This window comes from Mesitornis unicolor, unplaced genomic scaffold (genome assembly GCF_000695765.1).
Source record: "Mesitornis unicolor isolate BGI_N332 unplaced genomic scaffold, ASM69576v1 scaffold39938, whole genome shotgun sequence".
Classification (NCBI taxonomy): Eukaryota; Metazoa; Chordata; class Aves; order Mesitornithiformes; family Mesitornithidae; genus Mesitornis; species Mesitornis unicolor.
The window spans coordinates 8,831-19,034 of record NW_010203236.1 but is presented as its reverse complement, the minus strand read 5'-3'; positions in this window follow the sequence as shown (position 1 = coordinate 19,034).

Genomic DNA, 10,204 nt, shown 5'->3' with positions numbered 1-10,204 from the left:
TTTCCCTGTGCTGGCTCTTTTACTTGGTCGCCAAATAGTACACACGGCGGTTTGTTTCCATCTCCATCTGTTCCAACTTCAGTTTATTCACAGCTCTGTAGGTATTGTACACTCTGCCGCTTTTTTTTCTTTTTTTAAGACAGGAGAGCCTCCCTTTTCATGGTTCACTTATTCATTTTGTAGGGCTCTGGCTTCCTTGTCAAGTTTTCTCTTTTGTTGTATTAATTGGCCTTAAATCTATAGTCAGGTGCTGCGCGTGTGCTTCCCGTGTACACCTTAACCATCTGCTGTGTTTCATCTCCATGGCACCCAGGCCAAATTCCAGCTCTGGCAATGACATCCTGCCTCCCTGCATTTTATCTTCGCTATTAATTGGCTTTAGTTCACTTTTTTTTTGTCCTAATGTGCCCTTCTGCTCGGTGGCGAGGAGGGGTGGACTTGGGCAGTGAGGAGCTCCAGGCTGCTGGCACGCACCTGGGGGCAAGACCTCTGGCAGCAGGGGAAAGTGGTGCATTGGAAACAAGATGCGAGTTTTCAGCATTGAAAGCAGTTGCATGATTTTTGGGGGCATGTAGTGAGTTTTGCATTTCCCTGAAGCCTCTTGTGGAAGAGTAGGTGGCTCTCTGAAATGGATGCCATTGCTTCCTGCCTGTCCTTCTGTCCAAACAGATCAGCTGTAGTTCCTGAAGGAGGGCAGAGCAGCTCCTGACAATGTTTACCTTAACACTCCTAGACCTTGATACGTTCAGAATAAAACCCAATGTGTCCAAGTGATCCCAGGGCATATCGAAGCCCCAGGAGTCTCGCTGGTGCTTTCACCTGGCTTATCTGACACTTTAATAGCACAAGAGCTGTTATCTTTACAACCGGGTTTCAGGGAGACAGGACTTGTGTCTGTGGCTGGGAATTGCTCTGTGCAGCACATTTTCCTGGGGAGAGAGTGGGTTCTTGCTACTCTTTTTTTGCAATCTTTCTTTTTTTTATTTTTTTAACTACTGGATTCTCATTTTTGTTGAACAGATCCTCTGATGCTCAAAACTCATTTAAAAGCATGGCCTGAACTTCTTATGTACTTTGTTTATTTCTCATCAGCCTGGAGACTTTATCTTCTCCCTGTTAATCCTGTTACTTCCAGTGACAGCCCCAGCCATGGGGGTGAACCACTGCAGGGCTCTGCTCACCTGTGCTCTCTGAGTGGGGGTGCTTAATGCTACAGCCCCACTCTGGTTGTCACGCTGAGTCCTGTACCGATGGGCACCCAGACTGAATAGATGGAGTGATGGCTGGCTGGCTGGCTGGCTGGTTGTCCTTCTGTTGTTACTGCTCACTGCTTATCATCTAATCTCAGTTTTCTTGGAACAACTTGTACAGTTTAATGTCAATGCTCAGACTGCTGCTACCTTGATGTCCTTAGCTGCTCATTTATATTTGTGTCACCTTGGTAGTAGTCCATGGCAGGGACCCATTCCTGCCTTTTTCCTGGTGCCAGCCTGGAGGCTCCACTGCTGCCCACGGAGGGGCCTCTGCACAGAGTTTCCATGAGCATCTGCATGTCCTGCTCTCAAGCATTGCCAAATAAGAGAAATGGTGACCATGTCCTTCCTGAGGGTGCTAGCCTAGAGCCCTAGGAAGGGGCCATGTCTTTCGGGTTTCCCCCGAGCCTGTCTCCCTTCCTTCCCTTTCCTGGAAACCCAGTGTGCTCTGCAGATCATGCTGTGAACTCTCAGATGGGACTGAAATTGCTGTTGTCCCTGTCCTCCCCAAGTCCAGTGTGCTCTGCATATGGATCAGAGGTTCCCAGGTGCTTTCTGAGGCCACATGCAAGGGCTGCACTTTGGACCACGTGCCCTTCCATTTCCTTGGTGTTGGGTGGAAGCTGGACCATTTCCCCCATCACAGAGAGGGACTAAGTTGGGCAGCAGTGCCAGGTGGGGCTGGGGCCGAGGCGTGTGCCTCAGATTCTGGCCAAGGCTACCACCAGACTCTTGCTAGCTCTGCCTCTGTTATTAGGTGAATTTCTCCATGCTTAGTTTGCTTCCTCTATTTACCATTCATACAGTCTTGTGTACAGGTTACAGCATGAGTTTGAGCTCTAAAGTGCATTTAAATGTTGGTAAAACGTGTATAAAATGTAATACCTCTGCTCCTTCTGCTTGTTGGCACTTGACTCTCCAGTCAGTAGCAGTCTGACAGCTTTAACTACAGCCTGGGTGCATAGCCCGGAGCTGTCAGCACCCACTGAGAAGGTGGGTGCCTACTGAGGATGGCAGCAACACCTGCCTCTTGTACAGCTCCTTGTCGCAGGTAAAGTCTTCCTGGTCAATGCAGGACCAATGGTGGTGGAGGCTGGGCTGCAGGGCAATGATTGGCGTCACATTCTGCCTTGGTAGGCAAAATGTCCATGGGATTTCAAATGCCTGGTGGTTGTTTCAACTGCTTTGGAAACGCCAAAGGAAGGATTGAGACTGTGGCAGTATTCAAGGGAGGGTTGCCAGAGGACATTATGTCACCTGCTGGGCTTCTGTAAACCAGTGGAAGGAACTCCAGGGCTTGTCCTTGCAGAAGTCCTCTCATCCTGTTCTGCACAGACCTTCCCTTCAAACAGCAGTAAGCTACCTGCATTCCTGTCTTTCTAGTGGTGGAGGATAAAGTACTTGTACTGATGTCTCTCCTAGCAAACCAGTACCACCAGTGACTAACTCTGCCAGCCTCAAACCAATGAAGTCCTTGCAATATTTTATATTATTTGTCTTTTGAGCCTTAAGATCTCTGTGAAGGTGGTGGCCCACTCAGCAAGGCGTTCAGCATGCACATGTGTGCATGTAGGAAAGTGTCTGCCCTGAAGCGTTTGGCATCCAAGTGCACAGGCCAGGTGGAAAGGGGTAGGGGAAAGGAAGGGCTATGGGTCCCATTTCCCTAACAGGGAGTAGACTCATTACAAGATGGATATTTTTAATAGTATTTGGAAGCCTGGAGATGTAGAGAGGAGGTTTCCCTGACAAGTTGCTTGCTGGGACACTTTGTAGCACAGCCTTTGGTGTACCTCTGAGTGATTAAATGTCCTTGAAAATTCAGTCTTCAATTTGCAAGACTTGGGAGTTCAGCACCAGGTTTCTGACTCTGAAATAGCCCTTTAACCATGGCAGCATCTTTCATTTGCTAGAAGGTAAGATTTTTGTATCAGCAATTCACTGGGTCAGATTTGATTGTTTCAAAGGTATGGGCTGGTTTACCAGCGAATGTTAATGGATTTATCACTGCTCTTGCTCCTGTGAGAAAGAGAAGTATTTTTTTCTCATTTTACAAGTAGATAGTGTGGCATGGAAGAAATGAGTATTTTTTAACTCAGCATCAGAGAAGAAAGCATTGGCATGGCATTAGCATCACCTTAGGTGAGCAGCATGCTGCCTCCCTCACGGGGATGCTTACGGTAGGGAGCAGAGGTCTGCTGGTTAAAGACTCAGTCACTGCTTCTTTCTGCTGCCCTTTCCTGTCCCCACAGATCAGATCAGCCCTCTGTGCCACTGCCTGTCACCTGATTTATGAGAGCCATAAACTGCAAAGCAGAAAGAAATAAAAATACTAAACACTTAGATTTTTAAAAGGCCACCAGTGCATTGAAGTCTCGGTGATAATTTGCTCGTAAAGAAATAATACGCTTCAAATCATAATCCTGGGCTGCAGATGGAGGCTGAGATCTGGCATGATTCTCCCACTTAAGCTGTAAAAGGAAGGGAATGGAATGAAAAAAGCCACAGAGCATGTGGAGATTAGGCATGGCTATCCTGCTGTCCCTCACCTCCTGTGCCTGAGAAGTTGTGTGGAGATGTGCTGATGTTCTCTAAAAAAAACCCTTGTGTTCTGCTTGGAGGGACAGCAGGCTCACAGAGGGGTGGTTGGTGTGAAGAGAAGGGAGGATAAAGATCCATAAGCAGCCCTCAAACAACTGAGATCTATGGTCTCAGTCTCAGGGTATGAGTGCCAAAACTGTTGGGTCAAGGGCTGTTCCCTTTGGACTAAGCAAGGGATGTCACCTACTTTAGCTGCAATATCATCAGCCTGGCCAGGCCAAATGGTTGTTGGTGCTGCTTGAGCAGCAGTTGCCTTTAGTAATGGTTGCTGAACACTGATTTTTGCTTGATGCAGATGGGTGTCTCTGTTTCCAGTGATGAAAACCAGCTGGCAGCCAGCACAGCACCTGTAAGAAGCAGTTGGTACATGAGCAGGTTAGGCCTTGAGAGGTGTCAGTGTTTGATTGCTAGAGGGCTGACCTGGGCAGGGGCCTGTTCTGGGCAGATAAGATTCCTTTCTGGTTAAGCTTCCTGCTGCAAACACTGCCTGTGCCTATTTACCTACTGGGCTTACACTGGTGGCAAAAGCAACGCATTTCTCCAAAGGAGATTAAGGGTTTCATGGCCAGATCTGTGCAGTCAGTTTCTCCCATCTGATCTTTTCCACTTTACCTGTCAAAACCACCTATTAGTCTACTGCCATCTCAAATGAATCTTGCTGTGATGCTGTAGGGCAAAGAGGGCAAAGAAGACTGTCAGCAATTTAGGTTTTTCCTTCTGTCCTTTTCTTACCCCCCACAGGCAGGGAGGCTGCCAGCAGCGCTGCCTTGTGCCCTGAACAGCATAGAGCTTGGTTACCCTTTTCAAGTCCTCTTCCTACAATAAACTTTTCTTTAAAACAGAAAGAGTTACAGAAGAAAAAGATACAGGAAGTATCTGGCTTTCTCAGATACACATCCTAAATGTGGTGATGAGGGGCCACTTATAGAGACATGGGAACCGGGAGGAAATTGTAACTTCTGGGGTTCTTGTATTTTTTTTCCTTTATTTTTCTCTATACCAATACTTGAAATTATTTTCCAGGAAGTCTCAGCTCTTCTCTGGGACTCATAATATTAACGATGTCTGTTCTCCCACTGTTCCAGGAGCAACCTCCAATGTTGAATTAACACCTCCCCTTTGCCCGCTGGCCACGCTGCGCTCGACAATGCTGCTATGCAGTTTGTGGTGTTTGTGATGAGCACACACTGCTAACTCATTCACAGCTTGGCATCCCTGTAACTCCCAGGTCCTTTTCAGACAGGTGAATTCTCAGCCAGTCTGTTCCCAGCCTGTCCTGAAACCTGGTGTTATTCCTCCTCAGGGCAGAGCTTTGCGCTCCCCTTCCTGTGCTTCATGAGGTTGCTGTTGGCCCAAAACTTGAGTTTCTCTGGGTTGTTTTGGATCCTCAGTTTGCTGAGAGTATGCTCTTTCTCCTATGCTGCGCATAAAGGGTTTTTGTCACTCCTTGAGAACTACTGAGTTCAGCTTTGCTGCATCTTGAAAGCTTGCTGGCAATCCCAGCAGACACATGTTAATGGTAACCAAAGGGGCAGGGTACTTCATTTCAGCAAGGACTTCTTTAATTGAAATAAGAAGGCTTTAGGAAAAACAGATCCAAAACTTAAGTAGCCTGGTTGAAAAGGGAATCTGAAGTATTTAACTTCTCCCACAAAGACACCACTTGGGCAATTCCCCAGTTGCCTTGACAGTGCCTTTGCTCCTGGGGCAGGAGATGCTGCCATGGAAGCAGGAGAGTTTCAAACGTGCTATCAACCCCAAAGAAGCAAGGGCATAAGTCTTGTTTAACTCCTTCTGGGAAAAAAAACACCACTTTTTACCTCATAAATTAATCCAGCCTAGAGTGTTCCCTACTCTCCAACCTTTTATAGTATTGAACGCTGTAGGAGAAACCTCTCCTGGAGAGAAGGCTCACAGGCTATTTCATCTCTAGTTAGAACAGGCAGTTCATTATCTTGGAAAAATCAAAACTTTTAAAGCTTCTGGCTGCCCCCATCTTTTCCTTAGTGTTTTCTGAAATGTTTAACAGCATCCTCTGTGCTTGTTTCCCAAAGACTGGGTTCCTTTTTGCGGTCAAGTTTTCTCTTTCCGTCCTCCTCAGTCACTGTGAAGCACAGGCCTTGTTAGTAAGTCTTTGCAGGGAAGACAAATGATCACGATGGATAAAACATACCATTTCTTCTGGTAAGTGGCTGCAGAAGTGGAATCTTTTTCATTTCTCCAATTATGTTTGCTTCTGCAAATGTGTCCTGCAAACATGAGAGAGAAGGGATGCTTGGTCCCACCAGACAGTACACCAGAAGTACACTTGGCAGTGTGGCGCACTTTTAGTGATGCCATTTAATAATACACAGAGAGAAATCAGCTCTGAACTTCATTCCCCACAGACCCGGCCTTTGATTAAATGGCTGCAAGTGATGTGTCCTTGCAGGTCTGGCAACAGGCGCTACTACCATCTGGACAGGAATGAACATCTTGTTTCTAATAGGGCTAAAATAGTGACCCTTTGTGGGTCAGAATAAGCCATAGTTGCATGTTCACAACCAGTGCCAGAAGTAGTTGATAAATCACTGATTGTTCCATTAAAATGCTCAAAAATGAGGAGCACTTCCAGTAACTTTACTTGGATGTTCTTAACTATGACCTTCAGGGTGTGCAGATACTTCTAAAGAGTAAGTAAAAAAACCCACTATAAACAACAGAACTATGTGCTCTCTGGACATCTGCAGGTTTGGATAAGCAAACAAGCATGCTTGTGCGTTGTCCTTGAAGTCGGTGTAGGCTTGTCTTTTGGGTATCAGGCCCAATGCTGTTATCTATGCTGGTTTGGGCAGCAGATGCAAAGGGAATGAAACTTGTTTGGCTCCTTTGCTTGTGAGCCTGCAGGGAAGCTGAGGGTAGCAGAGGATGTCTGGCTGCTCTGTTGGTGGGGGGGTAGTTCTAATCACTGTGTAACCCATTCTTGCTGGGTAACTCGATCACATCAACACATGTATGCTGGGGTAAGTAGTGCCAATCTCAGGTCAGATGGGATTCAAAGCTTGCCACCTGCTCTGCGACTCTTCTGCTTTGATTTTCCTTCTGGTGTCGTCCTGCCCAGTGATACCTCTGAGAGACTATGTTGGCAGCTGTGTCCATCAGTGCTCCTCTTCCAGGTTGGATCAGTGATGGGATCTCGCCTTCCTCTCTGCTTTGGTTAGTAAGAACCTAATTTCCTCTGTGACTTTCTTGCAGCTCCTCTGTGCGTACCCTCACTGTCTCCAGTGGGTAGGCTTTCTGCCTGCCAGTGAGGTGACCATTCTGTGTCTGCCAGGACCGCTCTCCCTTCCTTTGCCTCCAAAGGAACATCTCCCTGGGAGCAATGGTCAGCACAGTAGGTGGTGGACAGAAAGTCCCCCATGGGACGTCCAAGTTTCTTTTGGAGGTGACCCAGCTTGTGTGGGTTTAATGGCCTGGCAAGGACTGGAACCACAGTAGTCCCCTTGCACGCCACTGCCCCCTGCTCCCAGGAGAAACAGCCCCTCTGCTGACATCCGATGCTGAGCTGCAACACTGACTCTGTTACCCATCCCTGCTTGTCCAGCAGCTAAACTATTAATTTTCCAAGTGACACGGTCTATTGAACACTTCTTTAAATTAAAGGCACCAGAGGCATAATTTAGATTAAGGATAAGTTCCAGCTGTGGGGGAGACATTTAAAACATGCAGTGCGTGTGCTGACAAACTTGCTCATCTCACTGGAAAGCAAATAAATCTGCCTTCTTGGCAGAGACTTTCCTCCTAAACCTGGAGACCATTTCAGGCTTCGGTGGGGTGCAGAGCTGTTTTGCCGTGAGGAGTGCAGTAGCTGAGCAGAGCTGACTCCTCAGGCACAGAGTGGTGAGTAAACACAGTCTCATGACCCAGATGTACAGCATTGTGGTGGAGGTCTCTGGGCAGATGGGGCAGGGGATGCTTTCTCTGGACCTCTCTTTTATTCCTAGGAAACCTGTGCAATGTGCTTTTCAAGTCCACTGTTCCAGAAGAGCAACTAAACACGTGCGGAACTTTGATCGTGCGAGTGCAGACGTTAATAACTTACAAACTGGCCTGAGTGCTCTGCAGGAGCTGAAGGCAGCCTGGGGGAAGTTTCCTGCTCTTCAGTAAGGGGCATCTTGTTACACCCCATCCCATTCCCATCAGCTTCATACCTCAGGCATCCTCCCCAGCTTGGATGCCAAAATGGCTCTTGTCATTTCAGTTCAGGACTGGGCTGATGCAGCCATCCCTCCAGCTGCTGAAATTACATAGTGTGGGAACAGCAGCTCAGTGCAGGCCCAGGGAAGCAGAGCTGCTACGTCCCCATCTGCCCAGGGAAGTAGGGAGGTGTTATGGAAGGGGCACAGAGGACAGAGGACAGGAGCTCTGCCACCATCCCACAGCCCAACTCCGGTCCTTCCCCTTTAACTGAATTTTATGGTCCAAGATGAAGGCCTCCTGCTTTATCTGGCTTTTTGCTTTATCTACCCTTGCAAAGTCTCCTCTTAGTTGGTAGCTTTGGGAATGGTGGCCTTGCTTCTGCAACTTAGATGTTACTGGGAATCTCCTGTCCACTGAACTCAGTGTGAGTCCAGCTTATAAAGCCTGAGTATACTTTACAAGAGCTGCTGAAGCTTCACTGTGAAGTGCAAAACTCAAGGAGGAAAGTAATGCTGTTTAGATACCATGGTTTCTAGTCCTTTCTTTTTTAAAGTAGGAATTCCAACAGCTTTCTTTAGCAAAACCTTATTTCTGAACAAAGCTTGTTTGGAGACCTCCTTGTTGCTGGCCATAGGAACTTGTTTTGCAGCAGCTGCTTAGAATTTATTTTAAATACACCAAATATAATAAAAAAAATAGGAAGAGAAACTGAACTTTAGATAGAGCCTTTCTCTTTAATGTGCGCTCCTCAGTACCAGAAAATGAAACTATTTTCCCAGCACAAAACTGAGAAGTGAGCTCTTTAGTTGTATGTGTACAGCTGCCTCCTTACCATCTCTGACCCTTAGAGACACTCTTCAGGCTCCTTCAGCCCTCTCTGTACAGTAAGGCTCCTGGTGCTCGTTCCTGGACCCTGCTGCTCTCGGTGCCAGAGTGCCCAGTGTCATCCCAGCAGTGGAGCACTTGCATGACAGTCCTCTTTCATGGTCCCAGGTGCCATGTCTCAGGACTAAGCTTTTCCCTCAGGTTTGAACCTTATCTTTCTTTCTTTGCTTATGTCCCATTGGCCATATTCTCCAAATAAGACCCACCTTGTAGTTGTTTCTGTGTGTGGCTGAGATTGCTTGTGCGAGCAGTGCCTGTAAGGAAGTGCAAGACAGCTGAGGGTGGGCAAGGCAGGGACTGCATGAGCCAGTGTCTCCAGACGTGTGGTTTCTCTCCATGGGCTGTTTGTTGGAGCCAGCCCATGTGCTGTGGCCACCATGGAACTGGGCAGCACTGTGGTCCCTTGGGCAGTGGCACAAGCATCGCAGGGTCATCCTGGTCCCTGCACTGGAGGGATCTGGCTTTCCACTTCTCTCAGTCCTGGTCCCTCCAATGCCAGTGTGTGGTGGTGATGGGAGGAGAGCATGATAGTGTGCTGCAGCTGGGGACTGACTCCTTGGGAGGGCTCAGCAATTACAGCTTTGCCCTGAGACAGGGGAATGTGGGTCCTCCCACCACCCCTGCAGAACTTGGAGGGGATCTAATGCTGCAGCTGCAGACGTAACTTGCATGGGGAAGGGCACAGCCACTGCTTGACAAAATGGCAGAGGTTTGACAGAAGCATCTGTGCTGCTCCTGAGACTGGGAGGGATGTGGGGTAAAAGGTGGGTGCTCAGTGCACACTGAAGTCCATGCTGCCAGGTCTGCTCCATAACACAGCCTAGCAGCGTTTGCTGGCCCTGCACCAGCACTGTGGGGCAAGGGCAGCCCTCCCGCTCCCCTCCACAGGACCACGTGACCGCTCCCCACCTCCCAGAGGCATTGCAGGAACAAATCTTTGGAGATGCTCAGGACGGGGCTGTCATGCCCTCGTGGGCATGGAGAAACAAATCCCCCATGTCCGTCTGTCTGCGTTGCTCTGCAGCCCCCAGCTCCCTACCTGCCCTCTGTGGTAGAAGGAGCATGGGCCCGTGTGCCAGACGGGCATGTACGGTGGGGTGAGGGCTTTTCACATGCAAGGGCTTCCTTCAACAAAGCCGTTTCTGTCCTGTTCCAAGTATTTCTGGCTGTGTGGTTGGGGACCTGGGGGGTGTGTGTGTGTGTGTGGAGGAGCACAAAGGGCCCAAAACAATAGGGCGAGTGGGAGCATTCCTCACACCCATGGCGGCTGGCGAATGAGCTTTGTCTCC